Consider the following 24,826-nt stretch of genomic DNA (forward strand, 5'->3'; position numbering starts at 1 on the left):
CAACTTCCTATTTCCGCAAGGGCGGGACAGACAGAGCGAGAGAAGGCCCGACGGTCCACATTTCTTTTACGTGCAAGGCAGGCGCGAGGTGCTGCACCTCGCCTCCCAATATTCTTTTTAAAGGTAGGGTGCGGGAGCTGGTCAGGGGGGAGGAGGTGGTGTCATCGTGCTGCACCCGGGGGGGGGGGTGCAACGGCGAACCGCCTCGGGTGGCAGCCCCCCCTGCTACGCCACTGAGGGGCACTGATGACTTGACGGCCGATGCAGCTCCTGTGCTCAATAATACGTGTTTTAATCGCTCGCTTAGTCTTCCCTACATATAACATCGGACAGGGACATACAACGAGAGGAATGAGTTAACCTGTATTCCTTCAAAGTGAGTGGATGGTGGAATGCCAAGGTTGTCATTGCAAGTGAGCAAATGCTGCAACGGCCGCACGGTCTATGGCCAAATCTAAGTGTAGGAAATGCATCGAATGTGTCTTCGGGAAGTGTTGATGGAACCAGCTTCTCCTTGATGTTTCTATTCCTGGAATAGGCGACCACTAAGTCCTTATTTTTAAAGCACTCATGTCCTTCTAAAATGTGCCAGTGCTTCCTGATGGTTCTTTGTATTTGGCTGGCTAAATGAGAGTATCTTAAGGTGCATACAACATCAGGTTTCTTCTTCATACTCTGTTGTTCCAACAATTCACCTCTTGTCTTGTAACCATCCTCTATGTGTTTCTCAGGATAACCTCTCTTGCGGAATCAGATTGTTTTTCATATTCATCAAATTCTGTACAAATCCTTTTGAGTCTTAAAAACTGACTGTAAGGCAGGTTGCGTTTGAGTGATGAATTGTGAAAGCTGGTGTATTGTAAAAATGCATTCCTATCTGTACTTTCCCTATATAAAGTAGTAACAAAATCATATTCTTTCTTCTGTATTAATAGTCTAAAAAACTGATCTGATGAGCGTCTGGATTCATTTTAAACTTCAGATGCGGATCTCTGTTATTCAGCCAGTAGAAAAACTGTTCCAAACAGCCCCTGTTTCCTCGCCAAAGGAGAAAAATGTCATCAATATATCTTTTGTAAAATGTGATATTACCTGAGAATGGATGCTCCTTTAGATGGATATTTTCAAAATTTGCAACATAAAGATTTGCTAAGTCCCATGGCATTTCCCATCGCGGTGCCGCAGATTTGGAGATAAAACTGTACTAAAAAGCAAATATAATTTTTGGTTAGTGCTATGGTTGCCAATGTGATAATGAACCAGTTCGGAATGCGTAAATTGGAGGTTCTAGTTTGCAATGATTTTTTGATTATTTGTATAGCCTCTAGTTGTGGGATATTCATATAGAGAGAGTCTATATCTAATGTTACCAATGTAATATCTGTGAGGTCACCGTCAAAGTTTTCAAGTAATTGTATCGTATGGCCAGAATCTCTAACATAGGATTCTATGGATGGTATTAAGGGATGTAGGAAAAAATCAACAAAAACAGACAAGGGCTCTAAAAACGATCTGTTGCCTGACACAATTGGTCTGCCTGGGTGATCGGTTAAAGATTTGTGGATTTTGGGCAAGGTGTGTAGTGTAGGTATAGTTGGATATTTAACAGTAAGGAAACCTTTCTCTTTATTAGTCAGAAAACCTCTGGATGCTGCCAAAGTGATTGCTTCATCTATGTCCTGTTGAATAGTAACTGTTGGATCTGTGTCAAGTGGAGTGTAATATCATCTGTCATCTAACTGCTTTCTGATCTTTGTCACATATTCTGTTCTGTTTTGGATCACTATCCCCCCACCTTTATCGGCGGGTTTGATCACAATTGCACGGTTCGTTGATAGTGAATAGATGGCTTCATTTTCTTCTTTAGACAGGTTGTAGAATCTTTGTTTTTTCTTTTTCTCTAAAAGGGCAACATCCCGTTGCACACATTCCATGTATGCATAGATGAGTGGATCTTGCTGTCCTGGAGGCATCCATTTAGAGTTTCTCTTGACAACGGAAACATCTGTATATGGTGTATCATTTTTTGAAAAAGTTTGAATAATTTGTATTAACACGACAGCTTTGTCAATTAAGGTTTATGGATCGATATATTTTTTAAATTCAATTATTGTTAATGCTTTACTAACTTACATTTTAATTATTGTTTCTCAACGGTATATGTGCATTTTTTATTTTATTATTTTTGATTATTATTATTTTTTACTAAACATATTTTTTCTTTAAAATTTTTTTTTATTTTATATGTTGATAATTATGTTTTTAATTTATATGTTGATAATTATGTACATGGTTTAAATTCTAGTTTGCATTTTTGTACACTGCCATACATGTTTATTCACCGTTTTCATTTATTATTATCTTTTACCTATAGAGCTTACTGTTTGACCCCTGATGTAGGCGCTTGCATGCGTCGAAACACGGCCCGTGTCAGGTCCTTTCTTTATTTTCATCAATAAAAGACTGTTGGATTATATCTCCAGTGGTGATTCATCTTTGGTCAGCCTCTACTTTTGCCTGCTGTGATTCGTCATCGTAGAGGGATCCCTTGCTTTGTTCTTTGCAGGTTTACTGTTGTCTTCCTTGAAGAAGTTGCTGGAAAATACGACTCAGTTTCACCTCTTCTAAGAAGTCACCATTGGTTGCTGGTACGTTTTTGCATTCAATACACAATTCTTCTTGCTTTTAAGGTTTTCTGACTAGGATTACCTTATCTTTCATTTCTTACTATACCGTATTCCCCTCCGAGGCTTCTTCACTCTATCAATGACCAACATGACATGAGCATACTAGATACAGTGCCTTTTAGTTTTTGTCCCCTGCAACTTGGAATTCCTTTCATTTAGAAACCAAATGTGTCCCTTCCTTAATTTAAAACGGCTATTAAATCCTGGCATTTTAAGCAGGCTTTCGATGCCCAGTGAGGGTGGTTCTGTCTTTCCTATCCTGTTTGTTTCCTTCCCTCTGTTCTTACCTTCCCTTCCTTCTTGATCTGCCCTTTTATTTGTATTATGTCTGGTTGTCTTGCCTGTTTTTCCCCATTATCCTATTTGAATTTGTAGTTCTTTTCTGTTTGTCGTGTTTGTAGCTTGTAAACCGCTTAGTTCTTTGTCTCAGTCAAAGAGATATAGTAAATGTAAATAAATGTAAAAAATAAAAGTCCCAAGGATTGGAGCTCTGGTTTGCCAGCTTCTCAGCCCTCTGCTCTGATCATTAGGCTACACGTTCACTTGCAAGTTTAGAAAATTCTACTTCTGGATTAGACTTTCTGGTTAGAAAAATTTTAGGATCCCCAGGCCTTGACTGATTTTTGCATCATCCTTTTCCTGTAGAGAGCTGAGTTTTAACCAAGCTTGAGCTCCTGTTGGCATGTCCTATGTCTAATTTTAAGCAAATCTCGTAAGCTCTTTTTCAATGCTAATGGGCTTAAATTTATTTAGATGGTAAGTAGCTAAACAGGAATAACATGTACATTCATTCCATCTCAAATCAGTAGCAAGGCTATTTTCTTTTGGTTTTGTTTTTACTGCTCTTTAAAATCACAATGGATGGCTTAGAGTAAATTTATGTGATTGATAATTGAAAACCATACAGAACAGAATTAGTGAGAAGGGATTACATTGTCATGTACTCAGCACAATGGAAATGTCTTGTTTTCAGCTGCTTGAAATAAGTCGTGTTTCAAACTAGAGTTTTGTAAAGAATGTGCTGCTATTCATTGCTCATATTGTATAAAAAAATCACCGCATTTTTTTCTTCTTTTGAGAAATTTCCTGAAGGATCCCAAATATTTCTTTCATTGGAATGGCCTAAAGCATATGCTTTATGACAGTTAGGGATGGGCATCCAGTAACATGCCTTAATGAATTTACGGCCCATTTTACAAAGCGGCGGTAAGCCCAATGCAGGCGTACTGCTTGCTAAAAAGGAAGTACCACTGGGCTAACATAATAGCCCAGTGGCAATTCCCACTCCCACTGCACAGTCATATCCGGCACTACAAAACTATATTAATTTGTGTAACACCAGTGTGTACCCTGCGGGTAATCGGGCAGTGCTGCGTGCTGCCCAGTTACCACCGGGTTAGCGCAGGAGCCCAAATCACTACCTCAGTGGGTGGCGGTAAGCGTTTCCCCCCCCCCCCCCCCCCCCGAAATGGCTGCATGGCAAGTGCTTCACTTGCCGCACTGCCATTTCTTTAAAAAAAGAAAGACCTACCTTTTACCCGCTGCAGTAAATGGGGACCTCGGTGCACGTCAAAAACATGCGCCGATGCCAGCGAAGGCCCCTTTTGCCACGGCTTGGTAAAAGGGGCCCTTAGTGAAGGTAAAGTATATTAACCTATGACAAGAAATTTACGTTAAAAAATTCTAACATAGGATAAAAAGTAGGGAATTTGTTTTGTTTCTTGTGTTCTTTGCAGGCTTTTTCCACTTTGTTGCATGTTATTGTTCTACGTTTTTGTTTTGTTTGATTTTATTGATATAAATAGTTTTAGGGCACAAATGGACAAGAACAACACTGACACAACAGGAAATAAGTCTAGAGATGGGGCAGCAATGCTCAAGCCTAACATAAACTGGTTCCTCCTGGGCCAATCAGGAAGCTGGAACTAAAATGACCAGAAATACAAGACAAAAATGAGACTGGCATAGGTGGTTGGTGGCCCAACTGTATGGGGAGGCTAAAGGGGGTGGGGTTAGGGGTGGGGTTAGGGGTGGGGCCAGGGGCGGAGCTTACATCCATAATTGTCTGACAACACACAGAAAAAAAAATAAGTAAAAATAAAATAGTCACAATTAATACCTTTTATTAAATTTAGATATTAGATATGTATCATATGTTAAAGAATAAAGTGGTTGCTCAAAGCATATACTAACCACAATAGCTCAACTGCAAAACACTATGCACAACTTTGTGCAAAAACATACTCAGGACCTTACTGTACCATAAATATTACACTGGGCAGTCCCTAATACACCAATATACCACCCATACGGAAAATGTAGACCATCAACAATTTGAAACAAGGGATCATAATATCACAATTCTCATGTAGAGCCACAAAACACCCTTTTAGGGTGGATAGTGTTCACAATGAGCTCCTTTTATTAACGACTATATGTAGATCCTTCAAGAGGTAGTGTGTCATGATTTAGGCTCTACACCCTTTCTGATGTTTTGGTGCCACCTCAGTAAGGCCAACACACAATCTCTCCACTTCAAAACACTATACACAAACTTGTGCAAAAACACACTCATAACCTTACCAAACCATAACAGCACTAATTCCAAGGACAGGACGAGTTACAACCTTATGTGTGGAAAGGCAGCACTATAATTACACCTGGCTCTAAAACACCAATACACAACCTAGTGAAACACAAAAGAAACAAAACAAAAAGGGCTGCAAATACTACACGCTAGCAGAATACTGCATCTTGATCATGCGTGAAAAACACATGATACAACAGATATGAAGGCAAAATACTGAACTGGAAAGTTACCTCAAGAAGTCAGACTCAGCATGCAGCAATACTAGAAAAATTGAAACTTGCATGCAAAATATCACAGACGCACATTTCCAAAAGATGACATATTCCAATTAATAAATTCTGAATAAAAACATGTTTTCTACCTTTGCTGTCTGAGCATTTAGTTTTTCTATTAGCTTTGGACCCAGTGTCTTCTGTTTTATGCGCTGTCTTCTTTCCATTTGATATTTTTTCTCTCACTATGTCCACCATCCTCCTGTGTCCTTATGCATCCTGTCTACCATCTGTAGCCCCCCTGTCCCTATCCTTTCTCCAGTTTCAACATCAGCCCTCAAAGGGTTCCAATCCAGCCCTTAAATTCAGCAATTTGCCCTCCATCCATATCCAGCATTTTTCCTCACTCCCTTCCCCTCCATCCATGTGAATCTACTTCCTCTGTCTTCCCTCCCCTCCATCCATGACCAGCATTTCTCCTCTCTCCCTTCCACTCCATCCGTGTGCATCTCCTACCTTTGTCTTTCCTTCCCTCCATCCTTGTCCAACATTTCTCCTCCCTTCCCTCCCCTCCATCCATATTCATCTCCTTCCTGACTTCCCTCCCCTCCATCCATCCATCCATGTCCAGCAATTCTCCTCTATCCCTTGCCCTCCCCTCCATCCATACATGGCCAGCAATTCTCCTCTCTCCCCTGCCCTCCCCTCCTCTACAGTGATCTCTTCTCTCCCCTGCCCTCCCCTCCTCTCCATGTCCAGCGTTCTGTTTTCTACCCCCTGCACCTCCCCTCCAATGTCCAGCGATCTGTTCTCTCCCCCCTGCCCTCCCCTCCTCTCCATGTCCAGCAATCTGTTCTCTCCCTCCTGCCCTCCCCTCCATGTCCAGCAATTCTCCCTGCCCTCCCTCAGCTCCCCAACAGCCCTCCTCTCCATTCCTTCCTGCCCCCCCCCAAGCGTTTAACCCTACTGTCCATGGCAATGATGTCAGTGAAGAAGAAGGCACTACAGGCTCACCTCCAGCTTCTCCCTTCCCTCTTCACACAGTGTCCTGCCCGCGCGGAAACAGGAAATGCATCATCGCAGAAGGCGGGACACTGTGTGAAGAGGGAAGGGAGAAGCTGGAGCCAGAGGCGAGCCCGTAGTGCCTTCTTCCTCACTGAAGTCGCGCGGGGGGGGGGGGGGGGATAAGGAGGAGGAACGGAGAGGAGTCGGGCTGGCAGTCGGGGAGCTGAGTCGGGAGGGAAGGAGCCCTGCGCTTGTGGGGGCGGCAGGGGAAGAAGGTCACGGTTGGGCCCATCGCTGAAGGTAGTGGCACGCCAACATCGTACTTCAGCTTGCTTTGGGGCTTCGGCCTGATGTGCCCCGCCTCCTGGGAGGCAAACTTTTCTGAGGCAGAAAGCTGCGCTCCCTGCCAGCGAGGGGGGAGGAGCTGACAGGAAAATACTTAAGGAGAAGTATTTTAACTGCTTTGCTTTCTTCAGCTTGTCAAGCCTTTTCTGTTGGGGGGAAGCAGTGTTTTAAAGATTAGTACAAATAAATGAGAAAAATGCTTCCTTTAAGGTTTTAAAATTTTTCCTTTATATATTTATATTTATTGTATTTGTACCCCACATTTTCCCACCTTTTTGCAGGCTCAATGTGGCTTACAGAGTATAGATATGATAACGTCGTTACATGATTTAAAAACAGTCGATCATAAGCAGAGGTGAAAGAAGATTTAGATGGAAGGTGTTAGGTAAGGTCGTGTGAGAGGTGTTTTTTGGTGTACTTGGGTGGTTTGAGGAGTGATTTGTTTCATTGAGGGTGACTTTTGTAGGCTCTGTTGAAGAGATGTGTTTTCAAAGCTTTGCGAAAGCTGGTTAGATTGGTCATGGTTTTCAGGGCCATGGGTAGTGCGTTCCAAGACTGTGTGCTTTTGTACGCAAAGGTAGTAGCATAAGCCTGTTTGTATTTCATTCCTTTACAGCTGGGGAAGTTCAGATTGAGGAATTTGCGGTCCGATCTTTTGGCATTTCTGGGCGGTAAGTCCACTAGGTTTAACATATAGAGTGGGGCATCTGTGTGAATGATTTTGTGTACAGTCGTGCAGATCTTGAACTCAATTCGTTCCTTGAGCGGGAGCCAGTGCAGTTTTTCTCTTAGGGGTTTTGCATTTTCGTATTTAGGTGTTCCAAAAATGAATCTGGCTGTGGTGTTCTGGGCTGTTTGGAGTTTTTTGATGGTCTGTTCTTTGCAGCCTGCGTACAGAGCGTTACAGTAGTCCAAGTGGCTTAGTACTAATGACTGTACTAGGGTGCGGAAGATGTTTCTTGGGAAAAAAGGTTTTATTCTTTTGAGTTTCCACATCGATTCTTTGCATGGGTGTCGAGAGTGAGGTTTCGATCAATGGTGACTCCAAGAATTTTCAGGTTTTCTGAGATAGGAAGTGTGCAGTAGGGGGTGGTTATTGTAGGGTAGTTGTTTGTGTTGTATTGGGAGGTGAGAACTAGACATTGAGTTTTTTCTGCATTGAGTTTAACTTGAATGAGTCCGCCCAAGAGTGCATGATCTGGAAGCTCTGGTTGATCTCGTTGGTTATTTCGTTTAAGTCACTTTTGAACGGGATATGGATTGTAATGTCATCGGCATATATGTAGGGGTTAAGGTTTTGGTTGGCTAGGAGTTTGGCTAATAGTATCATCATTAGGTTGAAGATAGTTGGTGAGAGGGGGGGATCCTTGAGGAACTCCACATTCCGGTATCCATGGTGGTGATCTGTCCGTATTCGTTGTTACTTGATAGGATCTGGAGGTGAGGAATCCTTCAATCCATTTGAGAACTGGGCCTCCAATTCTGAAGTACTCTAGTAGGTGTAACAAAATTTCATTATCCACCATGTCGAAGGCACTAGACATGTCGAATTGTAGTATGAGTATGTTCCTGCCAGTTGCGATCATTTTTTTGAATGAGTTCATTGCCGACACTAGTACAGTTTCAGTGCTATGATTTGATCGAAATCCTGATTGAGACTCATGTAAAATTGAGTGTTTGGTCAGGTATTCCGTGAGTTGTTTCGTCACTATGCCTTCCATCAATTTTGTTGTGAGTGGGATAGAAGCGACTGGTCGGTAGTTGGTTAAGTCCATTGTGCTTTTCTTGGCATCTTTTGGCAGCGGAGTGAGTAGGATGTTTCCATTTTCCTTGAGGAAGAGACCATTTATGAGTCTATAGTTTACTTGGTTCGTGAGGTCTTGTATGAATTGTTTGGGTGCGGATCTTATTAGGCTGGTAGGGCATATGTCAAGTTTGCATTGAGATTTAGCATATTTTCTGAGTCAGTGTGTGAGTTCATTTACTGAAATCAGGTCAAAATTGGTCCATGATTGATCGGCTGGGTATTCCCCAGGATTTGGGTCTAAGCATTCAAGGAAACTTGTGTACTCAGTAGTGTTACTTGGTATCATGCGTCGGAGCTTTGTGATTTTTTCGTTGAAATAGTTCGCTAGGTTGGTTGCAGATGGGGAGTCTGTGCTGTTCGAGGTGACCCGTGTGGTGTTTAGGAGGTTATTTACAAGTGAAAAGAGTTTGTGCGTGTCCTTGTAGTTTGGTCCTATTATAGTTTTGTAATGCGTTCTTTTGGTATGTCTGATTTTATATTTGTATTTTCTTTGTACCTGTTTCCACTCTTTGAGTGTGTTTTCATCTTTTTTTTTGCTCCATGCTCTTTCTAGTCTTCTGACCTGTGTTTTTAGTTCTTTCAGTTCTTCGTTAAACCATGGGATTGAGTTGTTCCTATGTGAGGTTCTAGTTTGGAGCGGTGCTATTTTGTCTAGCACTGTTCTGCATCTGTTGTCCCATTCTTGTAGAAATTGGGGTGATTCTATAGTTGTAGTCCATTCCTCGGCATATATTTGTTGCCAGAATATTAGAGGGTCTATTTTGCCTCTCGTAGTGTAGGTTCTCTTTTCTTGTTTTTGTTGTTTTTCTTTTGTTTTCCAAAGGAGGGAGGTGGTTGCCTTGTAATGATCTGACCATGGTGTGACTATCCATTTTGTATCCCTGAATATGAGGTTCGCTTCTCATGAAAATTTGTGAGTTATGATATCTAGTGTGTGTCCTTTTTTGTGGGTGGGTTGCATGTTAGGCCAGTGGATCTCCCATATTACTTAAGCTCTCAAATTTCTCATGTAGAATTTTTCATTTTTGTTCCTTGTCTTGCTAATGCATAGTTATTAGTATTATTGGCAAACATCACGCTACATGTATGTTTTTTGAATATTTTTCTATGAATAGGAGCGCCTTTTTTTTTTACCCATTACAGATGTCCCACTGTAAAAGCTTTCCTTTGTGTTTGATCACAACAATAAACCCCGAAAAAGCATTCAAAGTATTCGAGGCGCTCAGTTTCATCTCCCCGATTTGAGAGGTCCAGGACCTGTCTAAACGTTGCGCAACTCTTCAAGAAACACTTATTTAGAGAGAGAGAGAGAGAGATTGTAGAAGCCGAACGGGGCGTGAGAAGCTGCTGGGAAGGAAATTCCAGATCATGTCTCTCGACCACGATGTTCTAGGGAGACTTTTAGGGGGGGGGGGGCACAAACAAAACAAAACAAGGCGGGAGGGGGCCTACTTCTGTCAGAAAATGCAGTCCACTGGCTTACCTTTCCTTTTTGTTTTATAATCATTGTCCTCGGTTGCACTTCCTCTTGCATGTCTTTTCAAATGTGGGTGGACTTTATTACTTTCTCTGTCTCTCTCTCTCTCTCTTTTTTTTGTTTTAATGTGCTGTTTAGTGCAGAGTCCCAGGTGGCCACAGATTCCGTGTTCCAGAAAGGTGCCTGGCTGTGACAAACGAACAAATTGTCACATTTAAGCAGCAGCTCAGTTGCTTTTTCAATGCCTCCCATACAAATAAAGTTTGGCATGGATTCAGAGTGTTCTGCAAAATACGTTCCAGAATTCCCCGCAACCCCGGCTCTGACCAGCCTTCTTTATGATGCATCCAGTCCTTGTGGAAGCAAGAAGTTTGGTCAGAGGAGGCGGGGCACGTCATGCCGTCAGGCCGAGAAGCCCCGAAGCAAGCTGTAGTATGATGTTGGCGTGCCGCTACCGGCAGCGATGGGCGATCTAAATCAAATTAGAGGGACCACAGGGAGGGAGTGAGAGGGATAGACGCTGCATCGGGGGGTGGGGGGATGAGTGAGAGAGAGAGACGCTTGGGGCTTGTGGCTAGCCTCCCCAAGCCTCTTATACCGGGCGCCTATGAAGGAGTCCTTCCTTGCAGTATTAAAAAATGCCCCTATTGTCCCTTTACTGCTAATATAGTTGTTATCCCCTCTCTCCCTACAGATTATAATTTGCCCTGCCCCATCCCCATCTCCACCCCACCCCCCACCGTATCCCTATCCCATTTTAGCCTCTCCAAACAGCTTAGTCACTTCCTGTACCTTTAACCTTTAGTTGTAATACAGCATGGCTCCTGTGCACCAGCTTCATTTGGTGCGTCTTTTTTTCTAACTCTGAAACAGAAAGCTGTACAGACAGCATTTGCCAGCAGTTTTGCGATTTGCATGAAAAAAGACATGGATTGAATATACAAAACTGTCATGGCCAGGTGTGCAGCTGAAATGGGGGGTATTTTTAGAAGTTATTTTGCCTGCTGCACTTGGGCCATTTATCTGGGTTTTTACCATAACAAGATAGGAACAATATCTACTGTAAATCTCCCAATATTTCTCTAGTGAGGCCTGTAGTGAAACCATATTGAAGTGAACAGTTGTTTAAAAAAATGGGGCGTGATGCAATAAAGTCACAGCAGTGCTCTAAATTGGCTTTTTAAAGGATATTGGCAGAGCAGATGTGGGAAACTGAGCGCTATACAGTACCTTGCAAAAAGTAGTCAAGACTCTAAAGCACTCAAAATTATGTGTAGCAAACAAACAGAGTAACAGTGGAACAAGTGGATGTGAAGTGTCTGTTCACGCTTTCCAAAAATACTAGGACTAGGGGGCATGTGATGAAACTACAGTGTAGTAAATTTTAAACAAATAGGAGAAACCTTTTCTTCACCCAACGCATAATTAAACTCTGGAATTCGTTGCCGGAGAACATAGTGAAGGCAGTTAGCTTGGCAGAGTTTAAAAAGGGGTTGGATGGTTTCCTAAAGGACCACAGACCACTACTAAATGGCCTTGGGAAAAATCCACAATTTCGGGAATAACTTGTATAAAATGTTTGTACGTTTGGGTAGCTTGCCAGGTACCCTTGACCTGGATTGGCCACTGTCGGGACAGGATGCTGGCCTCAATGGACCTTTGATCTTTTCCCAGTATGGCATTACTTATGTACTTACCTGTAACGATGGTTCTCCTTGGACAGAAGATCTTACAGTCATACATGTGAAGTGACGCCACGGCTACATCATTGACCCGGGCCTTTCAAAGCTAAGAAAGCTCAAATTGAACTTTCTGTGCATTCTCCCCAATTCCCGCCACTGTACCTAGTAGATAATCACTGTAACAACTGTAATCACTCAGTTCATTAAAAAGCGAGGGGCAACTTTGGGATGGTAGGTGGGTTTGTGTGGCTGAAATATCTGTCCACGGAGAACCATTGTTACAGGTTAGCAACTGCTTTTTCTCCATGGACAGAAGAGTCTTTCAGCCACACATGTGAAGACTCACAAGTTGTGTATAAGCATGAAGTAGCAGAGATACTAATAATAATACAGTATCAGAGGCGTAGCTAGGTTTTCACATCTGGGGGAGCAGACTTTTGTAAAATAGGCGCCAGAAGGTAGGCAGGCCATAGCATCCCACAGCAGAGAAGGTGCAACTAGACATTCTTGGAAAAGACAAGCCTAGGGGACACTGGTGGCTGCTTCTCATTGGGATTAGCACATCTTCCAAGGGGAATGTACCTAGGCTCTCACTCTCCTATAAAGGAAACAACCAAACAGGAACTTCTCTGACCTTTACACTGTATTGCCAAGTGGCAGCCAAGTGCAAACACTAATACAAACATATAATTTTTTTTTTTTTACACTTGAAGCTTATATTAGCATGGCAAGGTGTTGGCATTTTTGTACTGTGAAGTGGGATTTCAAACAACAGGCAGCAAAAAATGCTGAGGTTAATTTAGTGACAGTGCTGGTACAGTACTGAATCTGAATGCACAGAAATACAGGTTAATAAATACAAAGCAAATATATACGCTGATACCATTTTTACTGAAAATTAAGACACTTTAATCAATTTACAAGTTTTGTATTATGCCTCTTAAAAAAAACAGAGAAAAACTGAAGTTGAATAAACAAAGTTGAACTCAAATAAATGCAGAAAACCCAGCATAAAGTACCAATTATGAGCTAAATATTCAAAGGATTTATGCTCTTTACTGAGAGTTATGCCCATCTGTGAGTATTTTGATTGCCTTGCTCTCACCTCCCATTTTTCCTTTTGCCTAGTTTTCTTTTCACTATCCTTGGTACAATTGTGATAGAATGCATGGATATCCTTTCCCTCAATAACAGCAACACATAATCCCTCCACTGCCAGATACTGTGTGAGTTCAAAAGTAGTCATAAACACAACAAAAATCGGATGTGTTGGAACTAATATCTCCACCAGACTACTAGCTGGAGGGTAGAACATAAATAGGTAGCCTAGTGGTTAGTGCAGCGGACTTTGATCCTGGGGAACTAGGGTCGATTCCCACTGCAGCTGCTTGTGACTGTGGGCAAGTCACTTAACCCTCCATTGCCCCAGATACAAAAATAAGTACCTGTATATATGTAAACCGCTTTGAATGTAGTTGCAAAATACCACAGAAAGGCGGTATATCAAGTCCCATTTCCTTTTCCCCATTATGTGTGCTGCTTGAAGTGAGTTCAGTATAGGCTGTATACACAGCCAAGCATATTTTCAGTGAGTCTTGCCGCTGTAAAACAGCTCACTTTTCAGCTCTATACATCATGTGATACTCTCTTGTTTCAAGCCACCTATAACTTGGACATTGTTTTGTCTCTCCTGTCGGGATTTTTTCATTATATTGATTAGATACTGTGTGAAGCATCAAGAAGGTTGAATAAAACAGGGAGCAGGATGACGTCAAAAAAGTTGAAACCAATTAAGTTAGTCTATGTTGCCTCCTTCCCTGCACAGCCGTCATCTAGTACACTCAAAATAAAGCAAGCAAACCTATGAGCTACTACATCCTTGTTGTTCTTTATTGTTGGTAGCATTTTTATTTAATCTCACTTATATTAAACATGCTTGCTTGTGTAGCATATGGATGTACACAGAGGAAGTATTGGTTTCATTGGTTAGAGTACTAATTTGTTCTACATTTTAAATCATTGTGTCATTTGGAGGGGTTGGCTATAGGGACTCCCCCTCCCTCACCCCCTGATATTCGTGCAGAAATGTTTTCACCTAGTAAAGGGCCACCAGAACAGACATCAGATGCAGATGTGATTCCATGTGCCCCAACGAAAAGAAGAGTTTAATTTTACTTCCATGAGGAGCCTAGTGGTTAGTGCAGTGGACTTTGATCCTGGGGAACTGAGTTTGATTCCCACTGCATCTCCTTGTGACTCTGGGCAAGTCACTTAACCCTCCATTGCCCCTGGTACAAAATATGTACCTGAATATATGTAAACCGCTTTGAATGTAGTTGCAAAAACCTCAGAAAGGTGATATATCAAGTCCCATTTCCCTTCCCTTTCCCCTTTATAACACCAGGTTTCCCAAAGGCAGATCACAGCACCAGAAGATGAACAGTTAAGATCAAGAAACAGGATATTCTCACTGACAGTTTGCCATCTGTATTGTATAGAACAGTGTAGAAAAATGAGCTCAAAATACAGAGATTATAACTGTTGTTCTACCAGCTATAATAATTTTTAACCTGTTTTAGTGAAGTTCAATTTTTATTTCATGATATTTATACCTAGATAAGGGAAGCTTTCAAAATAAATTAAAAAGCTATCAAATAAGTAAGAAAACAAAATCTTTTGTCCTCCACCTTTTAAGGCACTGCCTATCCAACTAGAACAGTTTTAGACCACGCATTTATTTTTAATCAACTTTTGCTACTGCTTTAGAATTTGCTATTGTTTTGGGTGAGCTAAAGTCTGTATAATGGATTAGATAGCAACACCTCATCTCCTGTTTTCTTCAACCTCCTTATCTGACATTTCTCCTTGCTTCCCTGCCCCCCCCCCTCTGGGTCTCGTCTCCCTTACTTCCATCCTCCCTCTGAAATCTCACTCCTGCTTCCCTTGATGACCCCTCTTGTCTTGACCATGTATTTTATGGGCTGAAAAAAGAGTGTGTTTGTGACTCACCACCTCTCCCCTTTCTAATAGGCTGAAAAAAAAGGGCTGTGTACCTCCCCCACCCAGTGGCGTAGCCAGAATGTAATTTTTGGGTGGGCCAGTGGGTAGGTTGGGTGGGCATGCATTTCTTCTTCCCTTCTCTACCCCCCCCCCCCATGAACTTTAAAAGTTAAATACTATAAATTTGAACCCCTCCCCACCCCACCCCGACATCCCATCTGAGCCCCCCTGCACGACCCAGTCCCCACCTGCCTACCAGCTCCACGATCGACAAGCAGACGACCCTCGTCTTCCATCCGGCATCGAGTCTTAAAAAAAAAAAAAAGCCTGGAGAAACGCCTCGCGTCTGCTGTGCACTGCTGTAAAGCAAGCAGCAAATCGTCTCGTCGGTCCTTCCTTCAATGTGTCCCGCCCTCTGATGTAACTTCCTATTTCCGCAAGGGCGGGCACAGTGAAGGAATGACCAACGAGACGATTTGCTGCTTGCTTTACAGCAGTGCACAGCAGACGCGAGGCGTTTCTCCGGGCTTTTTTTTTTTTTTTAAGACTCGATGCCGTATGGAAGACGAAGGTCATCTGCTCGTCGATCGTGGAGCTGGTAGGCAGGTGGGGACTGCAGCGCCAGCAGAGCACCCCCCTCCCCACCTGCTGACACCCGAGGCTGGGCGGGCCTGGAGGGAAACTGGCTGGGCCTGGGCCCGTCCGGGCCCACCCGTGGCTACGCCCCTGCCCCCACCCCTTCTCACCTTTTCTTTTTTAAATTTATGGTCTGGAAATAAAAGAAGACTGTGTGTGTGCGCTTTTCTCTCCAGGTCTATAATACGTTTAACTGGTTTAATTGAATAGCGAGTAGACCATAAATTTTTATGTAGATCTTGGAAAAACTGATCTAACAGTAAAGAGATGGGCTCTTTTTGAGAATTTAAATACTGAAAATTTAAATACCAGTACTTCCTCCTATTTGTTTTAAAAGTGTTTACATGTAACTTCATTGAGTGCCCCTAGTCTTTGTACTTTTTGAAAGAGTAAAAAATCGATTCACTTCTACTCGTTCTGCACCACTCAGGATTGTGTAGATCTCAATCCTATCTCCCCTCAGCCATCTCTTTTCCAAGCTGAAGAGTCCTAACCTCTTTTCCTTATATGAGAGGAGTTACATCCCCTTTATAATTTTGGTCACTGTTCTTTGAACCTTTTCTAATTCTGCTATATCTTTTTTGAGATACAACGACGAGAACTGAACACAATACTCAAGGAGAGGTCATATCATGGAGCGATACAGAAGCATTATAGTATTCTCGGTCTTATTTACCATTCCTTTCCTAATAATAACTAACATCCTATTTTGCTTTTTTAGCCGCCACACTGGGCAGAAGATTTCAGCGTAATTGTCTACAATGATACCTAGATCTTTTTTTTGGGTGCTGACCATCCCCCAAGGTGGACCCTTTAATCAGGTAACTATGATTCAGATTATTCTTCCCAATGTGAATCACTTTGCATTTGACACATTAAATTTAATCTGCCATTTGAAAGCCCAGTCTTCCATTTTCCTAAGGTCTTCCTGTAATTTTTCACAGTCCGCATGTGTTTTAGCACCTTGAGTAGTTTTGTGTCATCTGCAAATTTAATCACCTCACTCGTTGTTCCAATTTCAAGAGGAAGTTTGTCAACAGCTTTCTGAAAATCTAGATAAACTACATCAACTGGCTTACCTTTATCCACATGTTTATTCATGTCTTAAAAGCGATGAAGCAAATGTAGTTAGATATGACTGCCCTTGACTGAAACAATAGTGACACTGTCCCATTAAACCATGTTCATTTATATGTTTCATAATTTTATTCTTTATAATAGTTTCCACTATTTTACCCGGCACCAACATCAGGCTTACCGGTCTGTAATTTTCCGGATCACCCCTGGGTCCCTTTTTAAAAATCAGCGTCACACTGGCTAACCTCAAATCTTCAGGTACCACGGATGACTTTAATTAACCCTTTAGTGTCCAATGTTCCCATATGGCTTATTATGGGAACATTGGACACTAAAGGGTTGACAGGTTACAAATACTAACAGCATATCAGCAATTTCATGTTTGAGTTCTTTGAGTACCCTTGAATGTATGCCATCCAGTCCAGGTGATTTACTACTCTTTAATTTGTCGATTTGGCTCCATATGTCTTCCAAGTTCACTGAGATTTCTTTCAGTTTCTCTGTATCATCACCCTTGAAAACCATTTCTAGTACAGGTAGATCTCTTACATCTTCTTCCATTGACCGAAGCAAAGAATTCATTCAGTTTCTCTGCTATGGCCTTGTCCTCCCTGAGTACCCCTTTTGTTCCTTCATGACCTAACAGTCCCACAGATTCCCTCCCAGGCTTTCCACTTCTGATGTACTTGAAAAAGTTGTTACTGTGAGTTTTTGCCTTTGCAGCAAGTTTCTCTTCATATTCTCTTTTAGCCTTCTTTATCAATGATTTGCATCTAGCTTGTTGCTTCTTATGTTGCTTCTTATTTTCTTCATTTGGGTCCTTTTTTTATTCTTTGAAGGACATTCTTTTGGCTCTAATAACCTTTTTCATTTCACCTTTTAACCATGCTGGCTGTCATTTTCTCTTCTTTCCAACTTTGTAAATATGTGGAATGCATCTGATCTGGACTTCCAAGATGGTATTTTTAAACAATGTCCATGCCTGATTTAGGCTTCCATATGCCAGCTGGAGGACAAACCACTTGGGTGATTCTATTGTTAAGTTTTGAGAAACTGAAAGCAAGATTGGACTGTGTGGTACTCTAAGGGGAAGGAAAATGGGCAAACTGGATGGATCCTAAGGTAATTATCTGCCATCACAGTCTCTGTCTTTACTGGGAACAAAAGTTTTATGTACATTTACCCAGGAGAGCAATCAACTGTGTATGGTGCATTTTTAAATGTTGATTTCATGAAAGGCAGCCTTGTAGGGCAGAATACCTTAGAATGTGTGCCCTCAGACTGGTTTCTTAGAAAATATTAATCCTCAGTTACTTACTAACAGACAAATCACATTGATGATTTGATAGGCAAAACTTAAGATTGTTTTTTTTACATAGGCATCCCATTCAGAGTCACAGACTAAGAGATTTCCATGAGGTACTGACATAGAGACCTGTCCAAAGCACAACTGAATGCAAAACTGGCATGGTCTGTAGTCAAGCAAGACAACAGTGTCTCACATCCAAAAAGATCATTTTGAATATTTCCTAAATCACCCAGCTACTGTGCATATATATTTGATTTACTTCGCTGCTGTCATTTCACTGCATTACTGAAAGCAGGAGGTAAGGTTAGAAATCAGCCATAAATCACTGAAGTACCTCATTAAAACCTCACTATCATAAACAAACAAACCAGAGAACCTAGTGACAAGAGCTAGGATTGCATCTCCTTCTCCACTGTAGATCTCTAAAAACTAAAACCGTGAAGGGCAGTTCTACAAAGGGCACTTAAATTTAGAGAGTAGGTGCAGTTTACGTGCATGAATGATGGCATAAATTGGCATTTATGCATGTATGTGCTTGATGCCAGTGGTGTACCTAGCTTGATTGCCACCTGAGGTACAGCACCCTCTCCTCCAGTTGCGGCACCCTTCCCCTGGGGTGGGGCACTCCACTCCTCCAGGCACATCACCCCCTCCCCCAGGATGGAGCACTCTTCTCCTCCAGTAACATCAGACCCACCACCCTAGGGTGGAGCACTTCTCTCCTCAAGGCATGTCACCCCCCCACCCCAGTGCATCACATCCCCAGATCAGAGCACCCACCTCCTCCAGCAGAAAATGATTTATATTTGGGTCACAGTCCATCCCACAGGGTTAAAGAAATTGAACAGTGTGATTTAGGACAATTAATTGTATTTTACAATGTTTAGTTATGTCTGTGCATGTGCCTGTTAGGTATATTTAAACAACGCATATGCAAGTGTCTTTCTATCAGTGAGCAGAGACAGTTCTTGATGGCGGTTCCGTCATTTCCCGCCAGTATTATGGTTTAGTCTATGGTGTTCTGGTAATTATGAATGTATTAGATTAATTTGTATTATATGGTTGGGTTTGTTTTTAGTGGAGTTTGTAATTGACTTTCTATCTTGTGCAGGCTAATGGCTCCTGAAGACGCCATAAGGCAAAGCGCAGAACTGTGTCAAGCTGTTTGAAAAAGGACTGAGCTGTTTTATAATGGATGTTGAATTGTTGAACTGCTAAGCTGGCATTTAGCCAGTTCGAGCATCATGAAGTCATGAGAGGCTTTATTTCAAGGGGATACTGTTAGTAGTGTACTTCAGAACAAGCTGGGATTCTCAGGAAGTCTCTCAAACAGTTTATTGATGGTTTTTGATCTTTGGATTGCTTTTGGGTTTTTTTTCCCATGTTGAGGATCAATAACTGAGGGATTTGACTTATGTGACATTAAAGTCAAGGTTTGCTTCTTTCTCAACACAGAATTCTGCATTGGCAGATAATTATTATATTGCACTCTGTGGGAGCATAACCAAGGTATGAACAATATAATGACTACCTTAGTGACTTTATAGCTGTTCTGAGGGACCGAGGAGTCATTGTATAATTTTATGCTTTTATGTAAAGTAGAGGGTTGAGTAAAATAATAATACATTACATGCAACCACTCATAGAACTTCCCCTGCACAATGCAGTCCCAGGAGTAAGAGACTATTTTACACTACATTTCCCAAACTGCAGCTAAATTGTGTATAAATCTATTCTAATGACTGACCTCACTTATCTGGGCACGAAATGGTGGAACTTACTACCTAAACCTATCAAACATCAACATAATTACCTAATATTCCATAAATCTTTGAAATCCTATTTAATAAATTCTTGACCACAGATTAACAAATCCTATGTTTAATTCCTACTATTGCTGATCTATAACTAATATATCCAATTCTTGACTGACTTTTTGATTACTTTCTAATGTAATACTCCTTCCATAGTTATTTTGATTATCTAATGTAAGCCACATTGAACTCACGATTCCTTGGGATATAAATGTCATCAATAAATAATATTAGTAAATGTTTAACAGTATTATCATATTGTGTACATTTCATTAAGGAGAACTATGTGGAGTTTATTTTTCCCATTTTATCCTTTTTTGATTAAACCCAGAAATTTAACAGCTCTTTGGATAGTGACACAAGGAGTGTTGTGGGTTGTCAGAGAAACTCCAAACTCTGAAGGAAGTATGCTGGGAAAAGTTAGAGTGTATACAAGATAGGATTTCCAACTTAGAATATCAGTACTTCTAAGTAATGTTAGCCAAAGCCAAATTAAGGATAGGAAATTATTCATGGGCTGCTTTTAACAGATAGGCGCATGCAAGAAATAGAGATTAAAAGGAAAAGATGCTTTAACAGAAAGGTGGATGCAAACGATAGAAAATATAAAAGAAAAACAACAGGCAGGCCAACTCCAAACCCTGCAGGAGGTGAATAAGAAAAAGGGGGAATTCTGAGGAAGATTGGAGTTCTGTGTTAATAATCCTGTGTTCTCAATTAATGATACAGAGAGAGACACACACATTGCCATAGCAGAGAGGTGTCTATGAGTAATAGAATCCCTAAAAGACAGAATACAGGTGCGGGGAACAGCTGGCAAAAATAGTAATGATAGTGAGTTTTCAGACACTGATGACTCCCTGCAGGTTCCACATGAGCCCAATTTCACACAGGTGCATGAGTTTCTGAGGCCACCACAAGTGAGCTACTCTTCCTTGAGAGAGAGAGAGAGAGAGAGAACATGCTTCTACCCAGAAAAGAAGGTTGAGAGAGAGAGAGAGAGAGAGAGAGAGAGAAAGAGAGAAAGAACATGCTTCTACCCAGAAAAGAAGGTTCTCTATTCAGCCACAAGAGGAGGATACAACCCCATGGTTTGCTCCTCAGTCCATACCACAGCGGGGTGATTAATGAGTGCTTAGAACTGTTCCAGAGCATCAAAAGGCCCTTTTGATAAGAGAGGTAATACCACAAATGAGCACCTTAGCTGGGTACACCAAGCTTTGGGGGGGGGGGGGGATGGTGGGAAAGGGGGATATAAACAGTTGGTTAAAGCTATGTTGAAGACGTTACACTATTAAGTTGGAAAGTATCCGACTGAATATTTGCAGTTACATTTGTATGTTTGATCTTTATTCAATAAAAATTTATATAAAAAAAAGAATTAATAAAGAGCAAGATGTGCTAACACTGTTACCATGGATATTTTCAGATGCCTGTTGGCCATTTATAGCCACAAGACCACTGGATGTAAAAAAAATAACTAAGCAGCTTTTGAGCAGGTACTGGAAAAATGTTATGGTCAGGTCCTGAATGCCTCATCTCTGCTCATCAGGCTGCTTGTAGAAAAGATCAATCACCCAGAAGTTACGTATACCAATTAAAACAAATAGCTTTTCAATGTGAACCTACCCCTGATGAAGTAGAGAGAGGGGCATTCAAAAGTTTATTTTTGCAGACTCTGACACCTTTTATAAGGACACATCTGTCAGGCAACGAAAACAAATCCTTTTCTTGTCTAATTGTACATACAAAGAAAATATGAGTAGTGTCAATGCAGTGCAAAATACCTTGTCACTTAAAGCTAACATTTTCTCCTTCCTATTCAGAGAATGGAATAGCAGCCATCCCAACAGGCCCTGTTGGCACTGAAAATTCTCAGGCCAAAAGCAACTATTGACCCTTCTTGAAGAACCTGAAATGGAAAAGTGGGACAGAGAAAAGACAGGAATCTAATGAAGAAATATGGGACCTGAAAAAGTTGGTCAAGCAGCTCCTCGCTCATCTTGCTCCAGATGTGACCCTAGATCCCAGGGTACATAAGAATAGCCATACTGGGTCAGACCAATGGTCCATCTAGCCCAGTATCCTGTTCCAGCAGTTGAAGGCTCTTAACAGATCTGCTGAGTCCAAAAATGAACCTGGGCCAAGCATAGATTTTCCAGAGAAACAGGGTGTACCTCCTACAGCTGGAAAAAGCAATTGACTAACCACTACAAGCTCCTGGTTTACAAGAACATGTTTCTAGAACATCCAAAGGGAATGGCGGATCAGATAACTCACATCTCAAGTGCTTTACCACCACAGAGGGACTATCTACCATGAATTCCATAGGGGGCACTAGTACTTCCTTGGTAAACTGATACCTAAAGGACAGAGATACACTTTTCCAATTCAGGTACAAAAGGGATTCTGGTATGAGGGTCTTATCGACTTGGCCTCAGAAGTTACCTGGTTGATCCTGGCAGTACACTGGTAACACATAAGTAGGTTGGGACACTAGCTAATCTCACCAGGTGGCCACCCATACATGCACAATACTGCACAGGACTAGGACATGGCTAACATTGTGGTCTGGTGTCTGGGCAACACTGTTGGGACCTCATCATCTGGCAGGAGACACCACCACATAGGGAAGGGAAGTTAAGCCATATTAGAGTCACATAAGGCTCTCTTCATGGCCAAGGGACTGTCTATGAATAACATATAAAAGTGGACACACACGCCAAAAATAACTACTCTCTGTCAGGGGTGTCACACATGCCCCCTCCCTCCGCCCTCTGGTCAGATGTGTGGTGACAGATGGGAATGAGACATGTTTGACTGGAGCAAACTTGTTTGCACCTCCACATTACTGTTGCCCAACACCTGGCTGCAGCCCTAGTATATGTTCACTTGCCAACCGAGCCTTACTTATCAGCTGGGTTTTTCTGGATGGGTGGTGTCAATGCACATTAATTGCACACCCTATTCTCCATGAAGGATCTAATGCCACATACACTAGCACTGGGCTTGGGGGCAGCAGTACACCATGTGTTGCCCAACATATTAGGGGACATGGCCTGGACAGTTAGAGTTGAGTGAATTCCCATTCCTGCCCACCTAAACTGCCACTATCTCTAGTATCTACCACAGAGCTGTTACCTTGTTTCCTGTACTTATGTGTAAGACAACATAGTATTTCACCTCTCTGTGTCCTTTGTAAGAAAGGTAGAAAAGGGGGGGGGGGGGGTTATGATAGAGACATCTAAATACCTCCGTGGCATAAATGCATGGGCAGTAACCAGTAAGAAACTCCTTCAATTGAAAGGAAGCTCTGGAATGAGGGGGTATAGGATGAAGGTTAAAGGGGATAGACTCAGGAGTAATCTAAGAAAATACTTCTTTAGAGAAAGGTTGGTAGATAAGTGGAACGGTCTCCCGGTGAAGGTAGTATTAATGAAGACTGTATCTGAATTCAAGAAAGCATGGGGCAAACACACAGGATCTTAAAGGAGGGGAAATCTAGTAGATGGTGTGGATGGGCAGACTGGATAGGCCAGATTGTCTTTATCTGCCATCATTTTTAGTTTTCTAGGTTACTATCCTGCTTATAATCGAAAGAGAAAAATGCCTATATTGTGACCCAAATCGGGAGACAGACGTTTATCTCACAAAAACGAATAAAGCGGTATAATCGAAAGCCGAATTTGGACGTTTTCAACTGCACTCCGTCGCGGATGCGGACAAAGTTGATGGGGGCGTGTCGAAGGCGTGGTGAAGGCGGAACTGGGGCGTGGTTATCGGCCGATCAGAGATGGGCGCCTTTTGCCGATAATGGAAAAAAATATGCATTTTTAGCGAGAATTTAGGGCACTTTTCCTGGACCCTGTTTTTCCACGAATAAGGCCCCAAAAAGTACCCTAAATGACCAGATGACCACTGGAGGGAATCGGGGATGACCTCCCCTGACTCCCCCAGTGGTCACAAACCCCCTCCCACCACAAAATATGCCATTTCACAACTTTTTATTTTCACCCTCAAATGTCATACCCACCTCCCTGGCAGCAGTATGCAGGTCACTGGAGCAGTTATTAGGGGGTGCAGTGGACTTCAGGCAGGTGGACCCAGGCCCATCCCCCCCCCCCACCTGTTACACTTGTGCTGGTAAATGGGAGCCCTCCAAACCGCCCCCCAAACCCACTGTACCCACATGTAGGTGCCCCCCTTCACCCCATAGGGCTATAGTAATGGTGTAGACTTGTGGGCAGTGGGTTTTGAGGGGAATTTGGGGGGCTCAACACACAAGGAAAGGGTGCTATGCACTTGGGAGCTGTTTTACCTTTTTTTTTTTGTAAAAGTGCCCCCTAGGGTGCCCGGTTGGTGTCCTGGCATGTGAGGGGGACCAGTGCAGTACGAATCCTGGCCCCTCCCACGAATAAATGTCTTGGAGTTATTCGTTTTTGAGCTGGGCGTTTTCGGTTTCCATTATTGCTGAAAAACAAAAACGCCCAGCTCAAAAAAAGATAAACGTCCATGTTTTTCGAAAATACGGTTCGGTCCGCCCCTTCACGGACCCGTTCTCGGAGATAAATGCCCATGGAGATAGGCGTTTCCGTTCGATTATGCCCCTCCATGTTAATAAATACTGGTGTTTAATTTGCTAAGCAGGCAGATGAATAGCTGCAAAAAAGCTTTTCGGTGTGCCTTCAGGTCAGGTAATTGAACAACAAAATTAGAAGAGTTTAAATGCATGAAATCCTGTTTCCTTCAGGGGTTAAAGAAGGCAAATGAGGGATGTGTGTGTCTTGGGAATGGATGAGAGGTTGTCAAGGGAGGGTAGAGTTGGAGGAGTGAGGGGGCAGGGGGAACTGGATCACATTAGTATTTTCATTGTTGGTGAATTTACTCATAAAACTTGGTAAGCTTAAGTTCCTTTTGCTAGCTGTGATGTCTGTTATTGCTGATTTTCATCCTGGAGCACTTTGGGGGCCCTTATAGTGAACCTCCCTGGGCTGAGGCTGGGCAGTCCAGTGGCTGAGAGGGTGGTCAGTTTGTGGGTCAGCATATCGTCCATTGTACTACCTCCATGACTAGTATTTCAATACCTCGTCTTATTTCTTAGAATGTATCTGGGATATCCTCTCCTAGTGAAAGAGCCAAAATTCTCATGATTCTAAAATGACATAAGGCATCTATTGCTTGCCTC

The 24,826-nt window shown here is 42.2% G+C and overlaps 1 long non-coding RNA gene across 1 annotated transcript; it reads left to right on the forward strand.

The window, feature by feature from the left end:
* Positions 1 to 24,453, forward strand: LOC115462464. Its single transcript, XR_003940864.1, has 3 exons — positions 1 to 123; positions 12,132 to 12,139; positions 24,443 to 24,453. It is a non-coding gene; the product is annotated as an uncharacterized LOC115462464 (long non-coding RNA).
* Positions 24,454 to 24,826: the final 373 nt, after the last annotated feature.

The sequence above is a fragment of the Microcaecilia unicolor genome, chromosome 2 (assembly GCF_901765095.1).
Source record: "Microcaecilia unicolor chromosome 2, aMicUni1.1, whole genome shotgun sequence".
NCBI classification, from domain to species: domain Eukaryota; kingdom Metazoa; phylum Chordata; class Amphibia; order Gymnophiona; family Siphonopidae; genus Microcaecilia; species Microcaecilia unicolor.